This window comes from Topomyia yanbarensis, chromosome 3 (genome assembly GCF_030247195.1).
Source record: "Topomyia yanbarensis strain Yona2022 chromosome 3, ASM3024719v1, whole genome shotgun sequence".
Classification (NCBI taxonomy): Eukaryota; Metazoa; Arthropoda; class Insecta; order Diptera; family Culicidae; genus Topomyia; species Topomyia yanbarensis.
Genome location: NC_080672.1, coordinates 417,448,844 through 417,475,046, shown reverse-complemented (window position 1 = coordinate 417,475,046; position 26,203 = coordinate 417,448,844). Strand labels below are relative to the sequence as shown.

The 26,203-nt window shown below is 41.5% G+C and overlaps 1 protein-coding gene across 2 annotated transcripts in view; it reads left to right on the top strand.

Moving 5' to 3' along the window:
- LOC131691785 (protein piccolo) overlaps positions 1 to 26,203 on the top strand; it is a 267,985-nt gene that overhangs the window by 130,622 nt on the left and 111,160 nt on the right. The window contains exon 1 of one of the 2 annotated variants that reach the window (XM_058978419.1): positions 8,435 to 8,480. The exons of the other annotated variant lie outside the window; for it this stretch is intronic. The gene's annotated coding sequence lies outside the window, so the exon portion shown is untranslated. Of the gene's footprint in view, positions 1 to 8,434; positions 8,481 to 26,203 lie in introns of those variants that run through there. 2 annotated transcript variants of the gene reach the window in all.

Here is a 26,203-nt window from a genome sequence, read left to right as displayed (position 1 = left end):
CGATATAGCCCATTCGTTGCGTTTCTCGTCTCGGGAAATTTTAGAGTCGACGGAAGCTTGCGAGTGGCGTTAAATTCCGTTGAAGCAGAACGTTGCCGATGAATGGACGCAGTGGACACGTGTTCCCAATCTATCGCCGGACAGTCACTGTTTCTGGGGACCGGAAGTTCTTGGACAAAACAAACATGTCTGGCTTCCGATTCCTAGCATCGAGAAACCGTCAAGTTCACATCTACTTATTCATTCCAGAATTATGGATCCTGTTATAAAGCCGCAAGAATACTCTAGATGGACCTCTCTTCTGAGTAGCATGGCTTTCGTTTTCCGGTACATCGACAACTTGCAGCACTCTACGAGACAACAGCATCGTATCTGGACCGCTGGTGCAACAAGAACTTGCTAAAGCGGAGGACTACTTGTTCCACCAAGCGCAGTTGGAAAGCTATATCGATTAGATCACTAAGCTAGCCACAAATCACTCTGCGAGAGATTCACCTACATGGGGGCGGATAATTTCGGGCCGATTCTGGTTTTGCTTGGACGTCACACGGAGAGAAGGTACCGACTCTTGCATAATGACAATTCGAAACATCATGGCTAGGAGGGGAGTACTTGCTAGCGAATTTACTTCAAGTCGCATCCAGTAGTGGACCTTCAATTTGTCGTGCTCGCTCCACTTAGGAACGTCTGATCCGCAGCGTGAAGCTGAATTTAAACGAGCTACAACCGAGTAGACTATCTACCGTCGAAGTGCATCAGATCGCGTTGATCGAGGTCCAAAACATTGTCAACTCGTGACCACTGATCAACATTTCCCTGAATAACGACGAATCACCTGTGCTAACACCTAGCCATTTTCTGTTAGGAGCGGTAAACGGTCTGAGGTCGTGGGTTCACGCCGATGAGAGTTCGGTACATGGATGGAAGTGTCGAACTCAATCACAGATCATGGCGAATTTATTCTGGAAGCAGTGGATGCGTGGCGGTGCTCTATGTGTCCTGCACTATGTTGAATTTCTACTTGAAATGTCACATGTCAAATGTCACATACTTGGTGTTCCCAGAAGCGTTGAAAACTCCTCAAATTTCTTGGAGTAGGTGCTCTTTGGTTCAGCTTTGTGTCAAAGCTCCCTGGGCTGGTATATTTAGTAACCTTGTAACCGAACGTTACAACCAAAAACATTCAAATTTCTTGATTTTTACACAAAATTTACTCAAAAGAAATATTACATACATTTCAAATACACAACAACACCGCTGGGACTTACCGCCACCAAGGTCCAGAAAGGGGATCGTCAGTAACCCTACCAAGGTCGAATCATCCGAAACAGGGTAAGAACCGCCATCAAATAGTCTTCGTCGGCCAATTTCATACAGGCGAGCGAGTGCTTAAGAGGTGTTTCAGTTAAGTGAGTTAGTGAGTTAAACAGAGCGACCATACATTAACGCCATTCAGGTAATCAGATAGAGGGGCCATCTTGATGCCTACTCGAATTCCCTAATACATCCAGTAATTCTGGGATTGCTCTCCACTCACAGGACCTTTTGATACTTACTATAATTCCTGGAAGTTGCGAACTCTCGGAGACTGAACACTGCTAACGTAACGGACTTAACGGTCACCTACGTCTAACCGTAAAGGACCAGCCTTCAGTCCTCTGGTCGCCAACGAAAGCCAGGGACAAAGACTGTCGGGCAAAGGCCTTAATTACCAAGAAGAGCCACCCTTCTCGGACGGGTAAAAGTCGGTCTCGTCCGTCGCCAACCGATCTCGCCAACGAAGGAAGCTGGACACCTCGCCCAGAACGCCTTTCTGGGACCGCCATTTTACCCACCACCCCAGCATAGAACCCTACGCCCAAGGATCAGTCATCGCCATCTTGCAGTACCAGACCAGTGAACTCACCAGTGAAACCCCGAACACCACACGAACAGCCTACAATAAATTACATTCAGAAAGTTGAGTGTTTTATATACCAAAAGATCCGCGAAATCCCTCCAGTTTGCCCAGTAGCGCGCCGACCCTGCGACTAAGTCCGAGTCACGTGCTGCTGAAGCTTGTCGGGAAAACCATAAGTAACAACCTCTCAAGAGAAAAAATAATCCTTGGAATCTGTCTGTTTTAAGGGAACACTTCAGATTTCTCGGACACGTCTCTCCATAATAGGCGCACTTTTCAGCACTCCCAATGCATGAGTCATCCTCATAATTCTCTGTGCAATCGTCACACCGAGCCGTATGGCTACAATAACCCAGGTACGCGGTACAAACAGTTGAACTTGTCGAAGAGAATGTTATTAAATGCAACGCAATCCCGCCAACACGAGTTAGAAAGGACACACGCTTTTGACTCGTCCAGTGCAATTATCATTCAAAAGTTTTGCTCATTTAAGGTTACACAGAGAATGCGTAAAATTCGCAAACGAAAAAAGCAGTTTTTTCCACACCGTATGACAGATCTTCATAAAAATCAATCAGCGTATGTAGAATGTTGTTACTGTACTGCTGATTGATTTTTTGAAGATCTGACATACGGTGTGGAAAAAAACTACTTTTTTCGTTTGCGAATTTTACCCTTTCTCTGTCCAACCTTAAACAAGGGATCCTTGAAACAACCAATAGATACTCGCAAGACAAATTGGAATCAGTGACTGCGCCGTCGATCTCAACATTGTGAGCGGGCATGTAGACGCGGTCCTTTATAAAAGGTTTGCGGCCAGTAACATGATTTGCTTGCTTTAAGCAGAACATCACAAGGTTAACTTAGCGAGCTTTCGAGATATCTGTCGAAATCTTTAGAGTACTTACTTACTATCGGAATCCGAGTGATCCGACCGAGTTCAAGATGTATAAATTTAATTGGGAAATCTTAGTATTTGGTCCATTTTAGCATTCAGTTAGGGTTTTTCCCCGGAGAGTTTATTTTTGTACTGGCCTGGAGCCCGGTGCAAAGTGAAAATTAAAAAAAATACGAAGGGAAAGACAGAAATTACGGGATATACAATAAATTAAAAGGCCAGTCAGAGAATGGTCAACTCAAATCCAAAATTTGCCAAGCCCCGTGAAGGCGCTAGATCTGGACGTTTTATGACATTCTAAGACATTCAGCGTTAAAAAAAAATACCATTTTGATTTTTGAATACTCAAAGGGTTATTTGATGTTTCGTCGCTGTTGTGCTATCTTATGACAAGCGCCATTTGGCACATTTCGAGAAAAACGATTTTTAAAGTCTCAGAATGAATATCTAGAAATTTATAAATGGTAGGAACAATTCATCGAAGACAATCTATGCTTCTATCTATTCTGCATCAGTCTCTCAAATATAACAAAGATCGGTTAACTATATTGAGTTTTTGCAAAAAATGTAAACAAAAGTCGCACTAACACGTGTCATAAGTGTGTATTAGTGACAAAATTTGTATAACGTGACATGACTGTGCATGGAAAATTTTCCATGCACAATTATGTCACGTTATACGTTATGTCACGGCTAATTTTCCAAAAATTAGCCACAAATTTTAACTTTTATTCATATCTTCGGCTTAATTTGGTCGAGAAACAATCGGTGAAATACATTTTAAAGAGGTCAAGGAATCTAGAGAAAATAGTGATTTTTGTTTAGTGTTGCCAAACATGACATTTAATAAAAAGTAAAGCTGCTTTTTTCTCGCAATATATGTATTTTTCTTTTGAAAATTTTGCCTCAGACATTTCTACACATGAAAACATCTAAAATTTCAATGTAACTTGAGCAAATCCCAAAATACAATGATTTGAAGCCAGAATTTCAAAATTCTACTACCAAGCAGAATTTCAAATATCTACTTTGTAGCGATTTTTCAGACAAGTAACGTGGCATATCTAACTCAGTTTACCCCCAAATGACGTTTGCCATTAGACAGCACAACAGCGACGATGTGCCGATCCTATTCCTGCAGTCTCCTGAATAGACGTTCCCTCAGTCGCCTTCAAACACCTAACTTCTACTGATTTCATGAATATTACCGTTCAAGATTGGCGGCTGGAATTTTGCATGAAATGACCGACAGTCAAACACGAACGAACATCGATCGAATCTTCTGGAAATCGGGTTTTTCGGCGTGAATCTATTTGCCATATTCGCGAATTGCTTGCCAAACGAGAATTGTTTGACGAATTTTGGCAGCTTTTTTCCACTTCCTACAGTGCTTCTTTGTACGAGTTTTGCTACCGTGTTCTAGTTACCGGTTCGTTGCTGTTTTCGAACTTTGTATACGTGTAGATCACAACGTTTTATTGTTTTTGCTCAAAGTAAATTGACACTTGAATCGAAATATCGGATTGACACTTGAAATAATTCAATGCAATCCTGGTCTTACAGTGTCTCGTTTCCTGCCACTACCATCGCTGCATTTTGTGATTCCGAGGTTTTTCTGATCCATTTTTACCCACACGTTAAAGAGATACATACGATTGAGCACAAATGTCTTTTTGGAATGCAGTTTGTGGAATGTGGGTCATAAAATCTCACACAAAATTGACTGTGATAATTAAACAGCTGTATTTTACATCAATATCATCCCCATTGGACAGTTTTAGACATCTGTCAGTCTAGCCAAGTCACGAAGCGGATTCGTTTATTAGACTGAGGTGGCGGCCCACCTGAATTCTCGTTACGAAGATTAATCTGTTGGCACATATTTTGACAATTCAGCTGGCTCTAGTTGTTCGTATTCGTTAATCGCTTGAATCAAGTGGTTACCTACAAATAAGCCAATTATTTATTTTGAACGAAGAAGGTTACTACGTACGAGATTTAGAGAATTCTTCCAAACGAAATTGTTGTAAGCTTCATCTCTAAACATCAACTCGTGTTTCTTTTTCCCCAATCAGAAGATGTGCGACATTCCTTTTGTAATGATACAACACTAACCATTCTCCTTCCGCCCCATTCACAATCAACGCCGGAAAGTTCAACGCCATTTGCACACTTACACGCACACACACATACACTATCGTTCCACGCTCCCCACGGAGTATAAAATCTCTAGCGAACACCATCTAATTACAACGTCCCTGAGCGAGGTTTTTGGCTGCTGCCGTGACGACAACTCGCCTACTGACTACACCGACCCACTTATCACCACACTGCTGCCTGGTATACTCGACTCGACCGTTAGAGTTTGCTGCCATCGTTACCTCAGCCATGTATTTGTAAACAAAGCTACGCGTGGCGAGTGATGGCAAATGACGACTCTTCGTAGTAGCAGCGTTGCCAGCTGTTCAAAGAATTATTGGTCATTATCATTTATTCACTCCGAAGCAAACTTTCTAGTTTCAATAGTTTCGATAGAGCTCGAACTACTCTTCACAATCAAGCCGACGCGGCAGTCGGGAATGAATGACTACCAATCGAGACGTGGTACAATGTAGCAAACTACAATCACCAATAAAGCGAACGAACGTAAAGCAAGTGCTCTGAGCTCTAATTTAAACCTACAAGGGCACTCGCAACGCACGAAACGTCAGGGCTGATGGGTGCCATTTATCAAGATTTCAGCCAACATATGTACAGGCGCTTGTGATGTACACAGAAAAAGGCACGGCTCGACGCGACAACGAGTGGTGCAAATTTATGCAAACAAACCGAAAGTAAGGACCGAGAAAAGTTGCCACCGACACCATTCCACTGTCATTTCGTACATGTGTTGCATGAGAAATGAGTTTAATTATTCGAAATTTTCCAACTACTAATCGAAGCGGGCAATCAGACCCCTTTCGTCTAGTGAAGGAACATGCGGAAAGTCAGAGTAAATCTGTCTGTCAGAGCTGCAACCATCTATCAATTGGTACTGCCTGTTAAGCCTCTGATTGATCCTAGCACATTAACTCCTACCTCAACAGGTTCCGCCGTCCTTCACCCAACCGTCGTCATATCAAATTTCAAAACAATTTATCCCCATTGAGTTGGAGAATTGGAAAACAACCTCTTTCTCGTTCCACCGGTACACACCGCCCATTTCAATTCCCCTTCCTCGTTGTCACTGTGCGTGTTCCAGTCACCAGCCAGACGAGCGAGACGATGCTGACTTAAAGGACACTGCAAAATTGATTGACGACCCAAGATTATCGCCTAACCTAACCCACCACCACCACCACCGGTTTCCTCTTCATGCCATCCCGTTTTTCCCCTAGGTTCGCTGGGAGCAGCCCGTCTGGTCCAGTCGATTCACTACCGCTCGTCAACATCCATCTTCCCCGCCTAACCATCTCTATCTTACAAAGTACTGGGTTAACCTTTAACAAGCAACAGAGCGATAGAGAGAGAGAAAAAAGAATTTTACGACACCAGTCTGAAAGTGACGCATCGTACATCATTCATCAGCGTCCGGGTTTTGTTACGTTCCAACTAGTGTGACAGTGAGCAGGCATGCTTTCCAAGAAATCAGGCATAACAGCGCCTCCACGAAGATCGGGATCGGGAGAGTTTTGAGCAATTCAATCAGGATATCGGATTTCTGCTGGAATTTGAACCGATTGCAATCTACGGATAAGTTTTTCTAGCTGAAAAATAATTCTGTTGATGGAATGTTTTCTTTCAAATTTATTTCAATTTATTTTTTTTCGCACTTATCACTTATCACTTTGTTCTTTATCGCACTTATCTACGGAGAAGATTTTTCTTTCAAATTTATTTCAATTTTTTCCTTTTCACACTCACCACACTTTTTCAAACTGCACAGTTAAAAATAATTGAAGATCACAGCCGCTACTGGAATACAGCCACATGCAATTTGATGTCCCGAAAGTAGAGGTCATTTGTCACGCTTGCTTTACGGCCAACACGGCAATAGTCAAACATTTGCTCGCCACATGCAGCAACGAAAGTGCATGGAATCGATATCCATCCGAGCGCAAATTTTCAACCAGACCCGTAAAAACTTAATTCCACTGCTGCTAGGTCCGGCGATGGTATGGGATGCCGACAACGCGTCGTAAGAAAAACACGATCCAGCCGAGTCAATAAAGATAGCTTTCTTAGCCGGTTTTCACTCTGTACAGTTTGCATGTTTATGTACGTATACAACACACAGCGACCACAACCAACCTCTACAGAGAGAAGTGCAGTTCGGTGCCGTCGTCGTCGTCGTCGTCGTCGTCGCATGCAGCCTTCAAGAGAAGGGTACTTGGCGGTGGACTGGCGACGAGGGCTTATTCAGGGGGTGGTGGGGGCAGACGGCTAAGAACGACGACGTGAAAGACATCACGAAATAACAAATGTTTGACCTCGTTTCAACCAAACTGTTCGCTCGCGTGCAAGTCGATACATGCACATTCTTCTCTTTCCACGTTCATCGTCGATTGGTCGGGTTGGTCAATGCTGCAGCGGTCATTCCCACGGGAGGAGGTGGCGTAGGTGGCAATCGGATAAATTCTCTCGAGTGCGGCTACATTTTTATATGGCTTTCGTTCTGCTAGGGGGATACCTCTCTCGTCGTCGTTTCTGGGTGCATTTTACGAGCGTGTGTTTCGGTCGTTTTCAGTTTTTTTCCCCTCTTTTTTGTCGGACTGCCTCTGATCGCCGCTGTACAGATTCGAGACGTAAAAAGAAAGGGCATTTTGGCAGCATCGCTCATGGATTCGTCTGAAACACGAGTGCTTATTTTTAGACGAGTGCCAACCAAATCAAAGTCAAGAGGAAATAGCGAAGCCCGAAGCGAATCGCGAGTAAGTCAGTGCGACGAAGCACAAAGTAGCTCCAGCAGAAAAGGCTGACTTTATTACCCTACTTAAAGTGGCGACCATCAGCAGAAACCATCAAACAGACAGCGTCAGCAATTGGCGGGTAGAGTGCCACACTGCCTTTGGGGTGATCAGCAGAAATAATTAAAATTTTTGCCGAACGGGCTCAACTTTCAATTGAAATGGGAGTCACGGTTACGACATTTTCTGCCAACTTCTGCCGGTCGGTGCCAACAGTCTGAACCTTGATGGTTATAATGATGATGACGCAATCTTGAAGGGGGTTCTCACTCTTTCCCAGCTAGAAACAGTCGGCAGAGGGCAGCTCGATCCGGAAAACAACACAAGGGGTAGTAGCTTGAGGAGTGCGTGTTTGCACTAATTGCGAGATAGGACCGGTTGTACGAAGCATGAAGTAACTGCAACAATAACAAAAACGGTCACAGGCATTGCTGATCCGGGGGGAGAGAGAAAAAAAGGGCCACCAACATAACACCGAGAGTGAATGTATGTTTGTGGATTGAGACTCAACTGCAATTAAGATGTCTATCGGAACTTGTTGGATTCCCCTCGTCGTCGTTCTCGACGTGTGGTGGTTCGCACAAACGCACTTTGGATTTCAAAATGTTTTTTATTTCAATTCTAACCAGACAGACCTGACTATAGCGCGTTTTTCTTTTTTATTTTCAGGTAATTGTCATCGCGATCGTTAGACATGTTCAAGTGGAATCAACTCCAATCGCCGTATTGAAGGAAGGTTGGTTAGCTCTAGAGAAAAGTTTTCAATAGAATTTAAGTAACTGTGAGAAATTTTCTTCGTATACTTTGGGACCAAATTTCGGCTAAATGTTTGCACAATTCCAGTCATAATCGACTATCTATTTATGTTAGTTATAGAAATTGCGCTTCGACATCGTTTCATCAGGATCCGGCACTAACTTAGTGACAGGACTAAACTAACGCCTGGTTCTGCGTTATGTCCCGCAAGAAAAGGAGTTCTGATCAAGCTGATGAGAAATAATGAAATCGTCAATCCGCCACTAGCATAGTCCTGTCACTAAGTAAGTGTCGAATTCTGATGAGACGAAGTCGAAACGCAAATTCCATTACTAATTTAGTTATAGGTTTTGTGCTCTTCTCGCGCAAAGATGGTTTTAAACAATTTTCCTCTCCGAGGAGAAAAAATAATTGTTTATTTAAATTTTCTCCACTAAGTAGAAATATGGCATAGGGACTTCAGATTGTATTTTATATGAATTCGTCATTATTTTAATTTGTGGCTATGATGATGAACATTTATTGAACCCACAGTTTTTCTGGGTTCTAAAGGGTGTCCCACATCAAATTGCATCATGGAAAAAACGCAGTACAAAATCACCTAGTGGACCGATCCTTTTCAAACACATTAGTAAGCTTTTGGCAAAGCGGTTTCCGTAGTGCTTGCTTCATAATTCAGTATTTTTCAATGGGCCTTAGTTTCGGTGCGTTGGGGGGTTCATGTTCTTGGGTACGAAAATGACCCCGTTGGCAGAGGAAATAAACGCTTCTGTAGACACTCCTTCAGGTAGATCTTCCCGTTTTCAGTCCCGGTAGTCACGAACGGTGCACTTCATTTACTACATGAGCAGATTGCTTGCCAAATCATGTATTTATTGGTAAACTTTAAAAGTTTCTGCTTCCGTACTTCCTCTGGAACATCAAATATCGTGCACATCATTATCATCCATGATGAAACAGAGAGCCTTCGTCGGCATCTGAGTGTACAGTTTCCAGGCCCATAACTTTCCCATCGCATTTTGCCGTTGGTCACGATTTGGAGCCCGTATGCAGTCCCTCCCGGTCCATGGCTCTCTGAACGAAAGACTTGGACAAATTCAACTTTTTGGCCACATCCCTAACCGAAGCATTGGGATTCCGCTTTAACGCTTTCACCACATGCTTGTGATCCCGATCACTAATAGAACATCCATTCCGACCGCATTTCTCCTTCCGATCGATGCTCAGAGTTTGGTAGTAACTTTTAATCATACGACTCATCGTTGACTGCACGATTCCGAGTTGTTTTCCGATGTCCCGATGAGAGAGTTGAGGATTTTCCAGGTACTTGCGCAAAATCAATTCGTGGCGGGTGACGCCATTTATTTCAAATTTTTGAAAAACTTACAGCGATAACATTACAGTTTAAACAATACACTCTAAACCAGAGTTAAAAATATTCAAATCCATTGAATGAAAATTGATCATATTCAGCCGCATTCATTTTCAATATTCTGTGACGTAGCTGAAAACGTCAAACGAACAAACCGTCCATTCATCCATGCAGATTTTTATTCGGCTCCGATTATTACACGATGCGACAGTGCAGCAACGAATCAAACGCATCAAAGTAGGCCCTGGCACAATGGCGATGATGATTGTTGTTTCATATGCTTAATCGGCATTTGAAAACATTTTCCTAGATAATTAGTGTAATGATTATATTGTACGATATTCAACTAAATGAATAAGATGGATAGTTGAATGAATATTTTTTCTATTCACTGCGATTCGCAACAGGCTCATTTTCAGCCGACAAAAAAGAGCTTCGATTATTTTTGATTCTACTCTAAACTACTTGTACCCAAATTTTCAAGAGCAAATACCCAATGCGTTGTTTTCTACAGCGTTTTTTTTCCGTGATGCATTTTGATGTGGGACACTCTCTAATAAGGATAAATTCACAGAAATAAGTAAATTTCCAACTTTCCCCATTTCAAAATTGGCTCATTGTAAGAGTTTACGATTTGAATATTTGTAAACTTGATCTACTCAGAGCGTTGTTCAATGAGGCTATCCCATTTCCATTAGACTCTTTTTCAAAGGAAAATAAATTTGCGTCCGCTGATATCACTGCCAACGCGAAGACCAGCGAACAGGTGTACTTACGCAGAGAATGTTCAAAAGCTTCGAGCTGATTAAACTTTCTGAACCAGAACAGACGACGAGAGCAGATGACTTGAGTGCGAATTTCGAGCAATACGAAATCAATGGGAAATTCATGAATGAGACTAACATTCTGTTTTTTTTTTTCGAGAATTATCCTACTGGAGCTGTAGAGCTAGGTTCTCGGAGACTCCTCGTCAGAATCACATACCGTCGCTGTTGTGCTATCTTATGACAAACGCCATTTTGGGGTAAACTGAGTTAGATATGCAACATTACTAATCTGGAAATTCTCTACAAAATGGCGTTTTCGGAATTTTGAAATTTTGCTTGGTTACTGAGTTATAGCGAAAAAAGTGATGAGAAATTGTCAGTTTTTTGCTTTAAATCACTGTATCTTGAGAGATGTAGAAGTTTTAGATGTCTTTATATGTAAAAATGTCTGAGGAACACAATGGCATAATATTTTTTAAAATAAAAATACATGTATTGCGAGAAATACGCAGTTTCACTTTTAAATTGGCAATATTTCATGTTTGGCAACACTGTAATTAAAAATTACTATTTTTTCTAGATTGCTTGCTCAATTTCCTTCAAAATGCATCTCATCGATTGTTTCTAGGCCGAATAAAGCCGAAGATATTAATAAAAGTTAATAATTGATGCTTTTTTTTCTATGGAAAATTTTCCATGCACAATTATGACACGTCATACAAATTTTGCCATCAATACACACCTACGACACGTGTGAGTGCGACTTTTGTTTACATTTATAGTGAAAACTCGCAACATAGTCAACCGAACTTCATGATATTTGAGAGTTTAATACAAAATAGATTGAAGCATTAATTGTCTTCTTTGAATTGTTTTTACCATTTATAAGTTTCAAGATATTCAATCTCAAACTTTAAAAATCTTTTTTCTCGAAATGTGCTAAATGGCGCTTGTCATAAGATAGCACAACAGCGACGATACTACAATTTGCAGACGAAACAGGCAATGTCGCCCACTAAAACACTGCTTTAAGCCAATTGTAGCGGGCCGTGATTCTGAGTGTGATATTCATTGTACGGTTCACGTATGTATGAGCGTAGGGACACGCGATCGCGTGTATCATCGCGAAGAGCTCGAGCATTTGTACGTTAACGTGTTCGATTGCGTGTGCGTTTGTATGTCGCGTGTGCTAACGTGTATGTAACCTCGCGAGTATAAATTCTATTTTATAACCGTGTGCCTTTCGCATATTCGCGTGTGTTCTTGGATAATCGCACGCGGACCGTGAAGCAAATACTTTATTTTTGGTGTACGCCTCAGATGCTAAAGGAAAGTGAGATCTTCCATATCACTAGAGTTCCCAGTGATGTCGCCATGGAACCGGTTGTCTAGTGGATATGAGCTTTTTTATTGGTCCTACTGAATGTATGGACCTAAGTTATTAGAACAGAGAGAAATGGTTTCCGGACATGACTGATTCATGAGCGTGCGAAAACGGACGTTTGTCGGTTTGCGTTTGAGACAGCGTTTGAAACTTCGTAAGTGCTAAAACGTTCTTCTTATTACCGGGGTGTTATTAAATTTGCGCGATCGCGAACGTAGGTGTGCGTTGTTAATCGCGAAGGGCTTAAGCGTTCGTATGTTAACGTGTTTGTCACGTGTGCTCGCGTTCATGTGACTTCGCGTGTACAAAACTGGATTTTGTAACCGTGTGGCCATTCCTATATACGCTTGCGTTATTGGATGGTCACGTGGATCTTCATTCTGATAGTTTTCGGTGTACAACTCACATTCTGACAGGGAGTAAGTTACCCCATATCACTAGAGTCCTCGGTCATGTCGCCATGTAACGTGGTGTCCAGTGGATATGAGAGCTTTCTTTTTTTAATTGGTCCAATTGAAGGCATGGACCTAGTCTGCTGATATCAAGGATAGAAACATCCGGAAGTGAAGTTTGTAGGTTCACGCTTGAGATCACGTTTGAAAATCTATAGGAGCTGAGACATTCACTTTATCACCGGGATGTTATGTTATTTACGAGATCTCGGGTGTAGGTGCCGTGGATGGTCGCAAAGGGCTCAAGCATTTTTATATTAACGATTTTATAATGATGTAGCGTGTATTTTTTATTTAGTGCAGAGTACAGATGGTAGAAGAGAGTTCGTTTCCCCATATCACTAGAGTTCCAGGTCCTGTCACCATGAAACGTGTTGTTTAGTGAATATGAGCGTCGCTTTTTTGATTGGTTCAACTGAGGACATTAGTTCAGACTGCTAGGACCGAGGTAAGACTCCGGACGTGATGTCCGTTTCATGGCCGCGTGAGTGGTGGGTTAATGTTTGAGACCGCGTTTGGAAGTTTAAAGATGCTACGTTTACTTAACTACCGGGGTTTTTTTTCATGTAGGCGAACTCGCGGGCGTAAGTGTGGATTATTGCAATTGCATGGTCGCGTTTGTGGCCAGGTTTGTGTTATCGCGAATGCCACGATCGTTTGTACCCATATGAGCATAGATAGCGTATAGTAGAGATATACTAATAAAAGGAATCATAACATGCCGAATAAAGAAAAAACTGTTCTAATCCACCTAGTAGTGCAATTGAGCCTTTCTCATTTGTCTAAACTACGATCCCATGGCTGGTTATGTTCAATACAAAGGTGGAAATGAATATTATATATTCAGTACGATTTGCACATACATACAATGGATCGACAGCCACGATCTTGAGATGCTATGTGTCCACACTGAAACATCGCTTGAAACCAGCGGCGGACCAAGGAAGAGGATCCGGGGAGTCCGGACCCTGTAGAAAATTTTCAACTTGTTAAGAAATTTTAAACTAGTTTCAATTTTAAAGTAGCAACCCCTCATTGCATACTCCTACATACGCCTAAATAATTCAAAAAAAATCGTTGGGATTAGGTTCATGATTTTTAGAGTGATTGCATAACCTTTCTATATGAGAAAGGCAAAAGATGGAAAGAGCTTGATTAGAAGTGTATAAATTGACCGATACTATTTTGGTATACCTCTATAATGGAAAAGCAAACTAATATATGCTATATTTCACCCTAAGGAGGAAAATTTGGTAAAAACCAAAATTTCTCACTAGGGTGAAAATTTGTTGGTATAAACCAGTCTTTGTACAGGAGGGCACAAATCCTTATTTCATACTATGTTGCGTTTCGGCTTCGCCTCATCAGAAACCGACACTAACGTATTGTCGGAATAGATTAGCGCCGGCTTGACGCAAATCCCTTAAAACTAAAACACACTATGTGTTTCAATCAAACGACTGATCAAACGTGATGTCCCGTTAGAGCAGAAGTTCTGTTTATGCCGATGAGACACAAGTGAAGCCGAAACTTGTCTTGGCTTAGCAGGCCTATGCGAAAGCACTATGCTATATTTCACCCTAAGGAGGAAAATTTGGTAGAAACCGACACTAACGTATTGTCGGAAAAAATTAGCGCCGGCGCTAATCTATTCCGACAATACGTTAGTGTCGGTTTCTGATGAGGCGAAGCCGAAACGCAACATAGTATGAAATAAGGATTTGTGCCCTCCTGTACAAAGACTGGTTTATACCAACAAATTTTCACCCTAGTGAGAAATGTTGGTTTTTACCAAATTTTCCTCCTTAGGGTGAAATATAGCATAGTGCTTTCGCATAGGCCTGCTAAGCCAAGACAAGTTTCGGCTTCACTTGTGTCTCATCGGCATAAACAGAACTTCTGCTCTAACGGGACATCACGTTTGATCAGTCGTTTGATTGAAACACATAGTGTGTTTTAGTTTTAAGGGATTTGCGTCAAGCCGGCGCTAATCTATTCCGACAATACGTTAGTGTCGGTTTCTGATGAGGCGAAGCCGAAACGCAACATAGTATGAAACTAATATATGTACAAAAGAAACAGATTTGTGAGGTAGAATAAAAAAAACACATGTAACATGCAATCAAACTCGTCTAAATGCAGCAAATGTTGTAGGTATATTTACCATAAACGACAATTGCATACTGTTAGAATTTTATAATGGTATACCGGCCGGGAATGGATGATTCACGTGCGTCGGTAAATTCATTGTACCCTAATTTATCCAATCCGACTTTCCCGAATGAATAGAACCAAATGCACAAATTGATAACCAGAAGTATTTGCCACGATTCTATCATATACGCCAGTTATGCATCCATTCCCTGACCCAGACAAATACTCAGACGAAAACATACATAGATAGACATACGACTAGCACATAACAATTGTACACTAGTACGAAAAACTACGATTATTACAAAGCGACAACTGATAAGTTTTTACTTGCGCATTTATTAAATTAATTTAATTATTAAATTAATTTAATTAGTATATGCACGATGACGAATTCGACCGACAAATGGATACACAATGACTCCCACTGTGAGCCCCGTCCACGAATACCGCCCTCAAATTGTGGAACAATATTTGCAAACACGGCACACAGCAAAAGTCAATGCACGTCGACCCGCCAGTCTGCTACATCACCGCACACAGGCCAGTGGTTGAGCGTTGGTATGCGCTGGTGCAGAGTATGAAGAAACATAGAACATAAAAAAGGCGCATAAGCCCTCTCGGTCTCCTCGATACACCACTATCGAGGCGTAGTGCAATAACCATCTGAAAGCAGTTGTTCTTTAGCGCTGATGCACGCAATATGCCTGATGATGTTTGCAATACCGTCAAACCCCTCAACCTTCGGGAGGGAGACTAAAATGCTGCGACTAGTTGCACCTTTAAGTTATTTGGAATTAACGTTTCGATTTCATCGCTTGATAAAGATGCGTGTGGCAGCCGACTTTTCCACACGAATCTCAATGTTGATTTTTCTCTGCTCCTCAATCGATTCGAGGAGCAGGAAAAAACAAAATACCCGAAGTTTGCTGTCCCTGTAAATCCACAGTGAAGAAATTTTTGGAAAAAATAAAACAAGGCACAGTTTAAAACAAAATTATATGGAGAACTAGGCATGGGCAAGATACTAATGAAAATTGCCATCTTTTACTATTCCACCCATACCGTGTTATGGCTTAAAAAAGGAACCGAAGCAATTTTTAGCCTACTCGGACATCATGCAGGATGCTGCGTTAGAAATTTATTTTTTTAATATCTGAAAAGATGCAAAAAAAATTCGATGAAAAATGTCCAAAACATCATGAAACATAAACATCTAGTGTCAATAGAAAGGAAACCCGTTTAAAAACATCAAAATAATAAAAAAAATATCTCGTTCAAGGAATGTGCAGATTGCGGATCAAGGTCCTTTTCTTCAACATCAGCATAATAAACGTGCACAGCCCTCACTCCGGAAGCACCGATGATGACAAAGACGGTTTCTACGCGCAGCTCGAACAAGAATACGACCGCTACCCAAGCCACGACGTCAAGATCATCATTGAGGACTTAAACGCTCAGGTAGGCCAGGAGGAGGAATTCAGACCGACGATTGGAAAGTTCAGACGAATAAGAACGGCTTTCGACTCATTGATTTCGCCGCCTCCAAGAACATGGCCATTCGTAGCACCTTCTTCCAGCACAGCCTCGCTTATCGTTACACCTGGAGATCACCGCTACAGACGGAAACACAAATCGACCACGTCCTGATCGATGGACGGCACTTCTCCGACATTATCGACGTCAGGACCTATCGTGGCGCTAACATCGACTCTGACCACTACCTGGTGATGGTTAACGTGCGCCCAAAACTATCCGTCATTAATCATGTACGGTACCGACGGCCGCCTCGGTACGATCTGGAGCGACTGAAGCAACCAGATGTCGCCACTGCATACGCGCAACACCTCGAGGCAGCGTTGCCGGACGAGGGAGAGCTCGACGTGGCCCCTCTAGAGGACTGCTGGAGAACAGTAAAAGCAGCCATCAACAACGTAGCTGAGGACCTTGTCGGGTACGAGGAACGGGGACGACGGAACGATTGGTTCGACGAGGAGTGCAGAGCGGTTTTGGAGGAGAAGAATGCAGCGCGAGCGGTCATGCTGCAGCATGGAACCCGACAGAATGTGGAACGATACAAACAGAAGCGGGGGCAGCAGACACGCCTCTTCCGGGAGAAAAAAACGCCGTATGGAAGAAGGGGAGTGCAAGGAAATGGAACTGCTGTGCCGTTCTCAAGATAAACGGAAGTTCTACCAGAAGCTCAGCGCATTCCGCAAAGGCTTCGTACCGCAAGCCGAAATATGTAGGGGTAAGGACGGGAGCCTGCTGACGGACAACCGTGAGGTGATCGAAAGGTGGAAACAGCACTTCGACGAGCAACTGAGCAGCGAGAAGAATGTAGGTACAGATGACCAAGGCAACGGAAGATTTGACTACGTCAGTGCAGTTGAGGACGGGAATGAACCAACTCCCACGTTGAGCGAAGTTTAGAATGCCATCCAACAGCTCAAGAACAACAAAGCAGCTGGCAAAGATGGTATCACAGCAGAACTCATCAAGTTGGGCCAGGAAAAGTTGGCCACTTGTCTGTACCGGTTAGTAGTCAGGAACTGGAAAACCGAACAGCTACCGGAGGAGTGGAAAGAAGGGGCGATCTGCCCCATTCACAAGAAAGGCGACCATTTGGAGTGTGAGAACTTCCGAGCGATCACCATTTTGAATGCCGCCTACAAAGTGCTATCCCAGATCATCTTCCGCCATCTATCACCTAAAGTAAATGAGTTCGTGGGAAATTATCAAGCCGGCTTCATCGATGGCCGGTGGACAACGGACCAGATCTTCGCCGTACGGCCAATCCTCCAGAAATGCCGTGAATACCAGGTCCCAACGCATCACCTGTTCATCGACTTCAAGGCGGCATACGACAGTATCGACCGCGTATAGCTATGGAAAATCATGGACGAAAACAGCTTTCCCGGGAAGCTGACTAGACAAAGCAACGATGGACGGTGTACAAAACAGCGATTGGAACAGGGATTGGAACTTTCCAGTCCATTCGAATCTCGACGGGGACTGAGACAAGGGGATGGACTCTCGTGTCTACTATTCAACATCGCTCTGGAAGGTATGATGCGACGAGCCGGACTCAACAGCCGGGGCACGATCTTCACGAAATCCGTCCAATTTGTATGCTTTGCGGACGACATGGACATTATCGCCCGAGCGTTTGGAACGGTGACAGACCTGTACACCCGCCTGAAACGCGAAGCAGCAAAGGTCGGACTGGTGGTAAATGCATCCAAAAAAAGTATATGCTGGTAGGCGGAACCGAAAACGACAGGATCCGGCTAGGAAACAGCGTTACGATCGACGGGGATACCTTCGATGTAGTGGAGGATTTTGTCTACCTAGGACCCTTATTAACGGCTGACAATAACGTGAGCCGTGAAATCCGAAGACGCATCATCAGTGGAAGTCGGGCCTACTATGGGTTCCAGAACTGAAACTGCGGACAAGAAAGATTCACCCCCGCACCAAATGAACCATGTACAAAACGCTTACAAGACCGGTGGTTCTTTACGGGCACGAGACTTGCACCATGCTCGAGGAGTACCTGCAAGCGCTAGGACTTTTCGAGCGACGGGTGCTAAGGACGATCTTCGGCGGTGTGCAGGAGAACGGTGTGTGGCGGCGAAGGATGAACCACGAGCTCGCTGTACTCTATGGCGAACCCAGTATCCAAACGGTGGCCAAAGCTGGAAGGATACGGTGGGCAAGGCATGTTGCAAGAATGCCGGACAACAATCCTGCAAAGATGGTGTTCGCTAATGATCCGGTTGGTACAAGAAGGCGAGGAGCGCAGAGAGCACGATGGGCGGACCAGGTGGAACGTGATTTGGCGAGTGTTGGGCGTAACCGACGTTGGAGAGCTGCAGTTACAAATAGAGTATTGTGAGGGCAAATTGTTGATTCAGTGTTATCATGAAATTGATGTTGAACTAAATAAATGAATGAATCTCGTTCAAGGACTTAAAAGTTCTTGAAAAACCAAATTCCGGGTCATTTTTTTTAATGTTTAATTAAAAAATGCGTAAAAGGGCTGAAAAAATTATTGTGGCTCTGTCGTATCCTTGATAATATTTCAATATTTTAAGACAAATTACAATTTTTTCACGCTGTTTTTTTGTTAGACAATCTATTTTCGAACTGCCGTTCATGAAAACCGTTCACAAAATGACGCGGTCCTCTTTTTCTCTCTCACTTACTAAGCTCCCTGACTTCCGGTTCGGACTTTGCGTTTGTCATTGCGTTTTTTTTCATGCAATCTTTTTCCCCCTTCAGAAATATCAAGAACACGTAAATTAATTATTTGTAAAACTATCTTCTTTTTTTGCAATCCTAGTTTTACTCTGATTTCCAAAAAATTACAAGTGAGAGATCGTTGATGAATAATAGAAAGATAAGTGGCCCTAGGTGACTTCCTTGAGGCACACCGGTTCGCGCTTTGCTTGAACGTGTGGATTTTAACGAAAGCGGATCGCTCGTAGAGGTTGGAATGCAGCCACCTGGTTACCCATCCAAGAAAACCTAATCGGTCCAGTTTCGTAACAGCAATGTTGTGGGGCACCTTGTCAAATGCTTTCGTGTCCAGTTGTCTACGCTTCTAGACAGCTGGTATTAGAAAACTTATGTGCGTCATCAAACTTAAAGTAGCGGACCATTTTTTTACAGATCCGTGTTGACATTCGTCAATAATGTTGGAAGATACAGCGCACATCACATTATAGAAAAACTTTTCCAGAATTTTAGGTAGACAGTTTAATAACGAGGTTGCTCTGTGATTTTCGATATTGTAGATGTTTACAGCCTTATGAATTGGATTTTCGATACACTTGGGAAAACATTTTACGAGATTGAGAAAAACTTGAAATCGTCATCGAAAATCCACCGAAAATGAGGGAGATTGTGCAACTGGCGGGGTCGTTATTCCCAGGACTTATGAGACCCCCCTATACACTTCTAAGGAAAGGCTTGCGATGGCGAACTATTGGCTAGAAAACACTTGTTTAACCTTTAAGGACATGCTGAATAGAGCCACAAGGTGGCAGCTAAAATGGCTGCCGTCGTTTCTGCTTCTTCTTTTGTCGTGACTAACGACTTACCTTTCAATATAGGGGCCCCTTTTCAAAATTTCGGCAGAAAAATGATGTAAGATTTTGAACGCTTATATCTTTTGTTGTACTGAATGGATTTAATCAATTTCTTCGGCATTTTGTCGAAAATATTTGTACCAATGTTGTATTAAATTTTGGAATATGTAGGACATTCATTATCAACGGAAAAATAGTGTTTTGAAAAATCTTTCGAAAACGACTCGGAAAAGTGAAAATTTTCAGCCCATCCCGCACAGAGCCGTCAAAATGGTGCAGCAAATGAACAATAAAATAATGAAAAGTTTATATATAGGTTCACTACATGTTTGTTCCTTTGATTATTCGTATTGGGTTGCTTGACGAGAGCAGTTGGTGGGGGAAAGCCGGCATATTAGTTTCGGTTATGTCATTAGAACCCGGGCGGAAAGGAAAGGCTCATGCACGCCACGAGAACGAGCGAGAAAGCGATAGTAGTGAATATTAGCGAAAGCGTTACGTACAATTTGAACCTTAATAACTTTTCTTCTACTAAACGGATTGCCAATCTTGTTTCATAAATCGGAAGGAAAACGTTCAACGCTTGCTACCGATACGTTGTTTGCTATATAAAATTTGTTTAAATAGTTCAAAAACTACTTTAAATGAGAATCAACATTAATGATAAAACCTATAAATAGGGGTGTCGCAGCTTTTCTCAAAGCCAGACGTGTGTAAGACGCAGTGCATAACAGACGTGCGTGGTCGTGAGAAGCTGCATCGGACGACCAATCAAATTGGCTACCACCGGAGAGAGGAAAAACGGTGGTGGCGGTGAGAAGGCCAAAAAGCCAAAGGCTAAGAAACGCAGTCACTGAAAAGGCGGTAGTAACTGCCACTAAAAATGCTACCAAAACATCGAAGGCTGCAAAGCGTACTCATTCGGTGTGAGCTACGAAAGGGGAAAGATTGTATGGATGTACGCAGTAAAAACAATCTTCGGCAAGGTTTGAATTGTTTTAAAAGATTCCCGTCTTGTATCAACATAGACAAACCGTCCTTATTAGGACGAATGCAAAATGGAAAAAGAATTTAATTAGAAAGTTTCTTTTATTAACCAGTATTAAGTTTGCGCTTGGTAATTCTGTACTTTTACCAGTGAATCATGAGAAAATGTTTTTCTAATCTACAAATCCGAAGGTTTTTGCAAATCCTTCCAAGAAAATCAGTGAATGTGGCAACTCTGCCACTAAGCGAAAGCTACACCAAAACGAATGATGAAAACATTTTCATTTATCGAACAAAAGGACGGCCTTCCATCTGCATTGTAAAGTCTATAAATAGGAACACCATGATGAAAACTGTGCTCATTCGGTGTGAGCTGCGAAAGGGGAAAGATGTATGTACGCAGTAAAAACAATCGTCGGCAAGGTTTGAATTGTTTTAGATTCCCGTCTTGTATCAACATAGACAAACCGTCCTTATCAGGACGAAGGCAAAATGGAAAAAGAATTTAATTAGAAAGTTTCTTTTATTAACTAGTATTAAGTTTGCGCTTGGTAATTCTGTACTTTTACCAGTGAATCATGAGAAAATGTTTTTCTAATCTACAAACTCGAAGGTTTTTGCAAATCCTTCCAAGAAAATCAGTGAATGTGGCAACTCTGCTACTAAGCGAAAGCTACACCAAAACGAATGATGAAAATATTTTCATTTATCGAACAAAAGGACGGCCTTCCATCTGCATTGTAAAGTCTATAAATAGGAACACCATGATGAAAACTGTGCTCATTCGGTGTGAGCTGCGAAAGGGGAAAGATGTATGTACGCAGTAAAAACAATCGTCGGCAAGGTTTGAATTGTTTTAAAAGATTCCCGTCTTGTATCAACATAGACAAACCGTCCTTATCAGGACGAAGGCAAAATGGAAAAAGAATTTAATTAGAAAGTTTCTTTTATTAACTAGTATTAAGTTTGCGCTTGGTAATTCTGTACTTTTACCAGTGAATCATGAGAAAATGTTTTTCTAATCTACAAACTCGAAGGTTTTTGCAAATCCTTCCAAGAAAATCAGTGAATGTGGCAACTCTGCCACTAAGCGAAAGCTACACCAAAACGAATGATGAAAATATTTTCATTTATCGAACAAAAGGACGGCCTTCCATCTGCATTGTAAAGTCTATAAATAGGAACACCATGATGAAAACTGTGCTCATTCGGTGTGAGCTGCGAAAGGGGAAAGATGTATGTACGCAGTAAAAACAATCGTCGGCAAGGTTTGAATTGTTTTAAAAGATTCCCGTCTTGTATCAACATAGACAAACCGTCCTTATCAGGACGAAGGCAAAATGGAAAAAGAATTTAATTAGAAAGTTTCTTTTATTAACTAGTATTAAGTTTGCACTTGGTAATTCTGTACTTTTACCTGTGAATCGTAAGAAAATGTTTTTCTAATCTACAAACCCGAAGGTTTTTGCAAATCCTTCCAAGAAAATCAGTGAATGTGGCAACTCTGCCACTAAGCGAAAGCTACACCAAAACGAATGATGAAAATATTTTCATTTATCGAACAAAAGGACGGCCTTCCATCTGCATTGTAAAGTCTATAAATAGGAACACCATGATGAAAACTGTGCTCATTCGGTGTGAGCTGCGAAAGGGGAAAGATGTATGTACGCAGTAAAAACAATCGTCGGCAAGGTTTGAATTGTTTTAAAAGATTCCCGTCTTGTATCAACATAGACAAACATAGAATTTAATTAGAAAGTTTCTTTTATTAACTAGTATTAAGTTTGCGCTTGGTAATTCTGTACTTTTACCAGTGAATCATGAGAAAATGTTTTTCTAATCTACAAACTCGAAGGTTTTTGCAAATCCTTCCAAGAAAATCAGTGAATGTGGCAACTCTGCTACTAAGCGAAAGCTACACCAAAACGAATGATGAAAATATTTTCATTAATCGAACAAAAGGACGGCCTTCCATCTGCATTGTAAAGTCTATAAATAGGAACACCATGATGAAAACTGTGCTCATTCGGTGTGAGCTGCGAAAGGGGAAAGATGTATGTACGCAGTAAAAACAATCGTCGGCAAGGTTTGAATTGTTTTAAAAGATTCCCGTCTTGTATCAACATAGACAAACCGTCCTTATCAGGACGAAGGCAAAATGGAAAAAGAATTTAATTAGAAAGTTTCTTTTATTAACTAGTATTAAGTTTGCGCTTGGTAATTCTGTACTTTTACCAGTGAATCATGAGAAAATGTTTTTCTAATCTACAAACTCGAAGGTTTTTGCAAATCCTTCCAAGAAAATCAGTGAATGTCGCAACTCTGACACTAAGCGAAAGCTACACCAAAACGAATGATGAAAAGATGGGTTGGTGATGTATATGACATAACAGGGGTGTCGTGACCACACTTCGAAGTTATTTCAAATCTTGCAAAGCATAAATTGACATAATTTCAATGATTGTTCCTTTATGAATGAAATGACAAATTTTCAGGTCAACGCGGCAATAACTTTGCAATTTATAGAACAATTTTATATTTTTAGTTATCATATATTAACTGTCATCTCTTCCAAACAACTTAACCCTCTGCTGCCAACCCCGTGGTTTTGCAGGGTTAAGGAGAATCATTGTAAAATGTCCAATACATGATTTTATGTTGTTACCTCCACTAAAAACACTTCAGAACACTCCCACCTGTCATACATGCACATTGTCTGCTTGTTGAAATCATTATATGAAATTATTGACCTGTATTCAATGCGGAGAACTCGTTAATAAAATTGTTTTGCTGAATATACTAACGAACGGGATCCCCAGGAAAATTTCGCTGAGCCCGGTGAATCGAACTTAATGCGTAAAATTTAGCCATTTGAAAGAGATACAAGCAGAATTTTAAGAATATGATCATCGCGGTTATGTCCCGGACATTACCCGCTCCTAGGTTTTTGCTAAGTGTGTTCATTTTTGTACGAAAAAGATTCCGATGGTTGTTTCGAGAGATTTTAACATTGATATTTCAAAGGAAGAAAATTGTTCATTTCATGAATGAATGTCTCAACCAGCTTAGAATCCAGCGCATCCCCTATCAACGCAGACGCCAACAATAAAGGTTCTTTTCAAAACCACCATAATTATTATAAAGAATAACTTGAAACAATCCCACATATTTCATTGAGTATCATTCGATTTGAATTACAAGTCAAACGAGTAGTCACGACACTCCGGTTATGTCCTAGACATTACCCACCCATCTTTTTATTTCATCATCAAAATCAAAACATTGCATTGGCGCGCAAGACAAAATCTTTTGTAACTTGAATGTCTTATCTCAGATTGCGTAGAGATTGTATTACTGTATGCAGGCATGTTAGCACAAGCTGATGAATAGATTCTCTTCACGGAATTTTGATTCGTTTGGGAAATTTGTACCTTTTTATTTTTCAAAACAAATGAAACACGTGGTGCAAAAATCAGTCAGCTCATTGCTGAACGATACGCTTGTGTGCGTGCCATCTCATATCGGTATAGTACTTTCTAGCCGCACACAGATGCTGAACGTAACGTAACGAACATAGCCGAACATAACCGAACCTTTGTTGTGATTTTGGCATCGCTTCACCTTAAGTAAAACCCAGTTTATTCCTGATATCGATGTCACTTTTATTCGTCGGTTTCGCACTTTTCCACCCACTTTCTTATGATACTCCTACAAATACTTCGTTCAAAAATTAACCATGTATACCAGCTCGAAATAACTTCTACTATCCCTCCAATCATATCAGGACCTTTGGAGGACTTTTGAAACGGCCGAAAGGTGTATATCCACTAGTCTTGACAAAGCACAATGCGACAACCCAGGATTTTGTCTTTCCAGAACGCTTTGCCGACTTTCTTGTGTCTCTACCGGAATCGCTCGGCAACTTAGCGAATGTAAACAATACACTGTAAAGAAAAACTGGGCAAAATTTGGTTCACTTCGGTTAAGTATGAGAAAAGTTATGCAACTTTGATAGTGTCGATATAAATAGCGACTCACCCTTTAGCCTAAAGTGTATTCTACTTCACTACGATTATATCTCTGACATTAGCCACCCATCTCTAATTTGGACGGTGACTTTTTTTAATGAGGGTCAACGGGATTTTTTCTTGCATGAATTATTACGATTTTCTTGATTTTTCTAAAAGTTGTAGGCAAATTAAACCAACCAAATTTACATTTATTCTCTCCGCTCATTCTTAATTTTGTACCATCGTGTCTACCTGCAACCTTTATTTTTCATTCTTATTATTTCGGTTCGATTTCAAACACTGTAGTTCTTTTCTAATTCACTGAGCACTATCGTGCCCAAATCGTCTAGCAATAATCAACATTCCTGATCGTTCCAATTTTCCTGTTACATATTCTCACTTGAATCACGAAATTCTTGCTCGCATTTCGATCTGTATAGGAGTATGTGTACAACCGAGAGTGGTTTGACCCTATGGAAAATCAACCGCAACGAAATCGACAAACTTACCGGAGAGCACCCAGCATAACGAGCAGAAGAAGAAGACAAATAATAAGAACAAGTAGTGAGCGAAATAAATTTAATCGCCTTCCCGAGCGATTGATAGAGCGACAGAGACTATGCAAGGTATAGCTTTCTTCGTTTGAAATTTCTACCCGTCCGTCCTCCAGTCGTTAAAAAAAAGAGTATGGTCCTATTAAAAACAAAAGCATATCATACTCCCGAAAGTATATCCGAGATGAACCGAATCGATCCGAAGACGGGGAACAGTGGCGAACAAAGTAATAGGATCACTCTAAACAAGTGAGAAATATTTCGTTTACTGGCATTACACACATAATTTATTCTACCGAATCTCAGCGACCTTTTCGCATTTGCACAGCGAAAAACGAGGCAAACAATGTTCTGGCATAAATCTCAGTCAAAGGAACTTTTGTTTTGCTGAGATTCGGAACATATTTCGCCGAAAATCAGTAAATTTCTATCAACCGATTAATCAGTCGGATGTTGCACCGACTTTTAGGACAGTTTAACATGGGAGTCTGCCGACATAATAACTGACGAAATCCATTGAAATAGATCTAGTTCAATATATTCAATCGGTCGATTAGTTGTTAGTTTAAAGCTGGAACCAGATTTGCACAGATTAAATCTGGTGATTAACTGCTGCCGAAAATTTGCTGACGAAACCCAACTTAGTCGGTTAATCGGTCGGCACCCGATTTTGTAGGTCGACTGGGAAATTTCAGAACTGTCAATTTTTCTATGGAGTATGTTGATCGAGTATTCATTATATTATTTTAAATGCTGCAAGCACTCATTAACACAATTATCATTTGTGCCCGCCCCTAGATGGCATCACATTAACCATAACGTGCAGGTTTCTATCGCAAGGAGGAATTCCAATTTCGCAACATGGTTTTATTGTTTTGTCCGACACTGTACGTTCAGCTTCAGAACTTAGGATGGACCGGCTGGACGGCA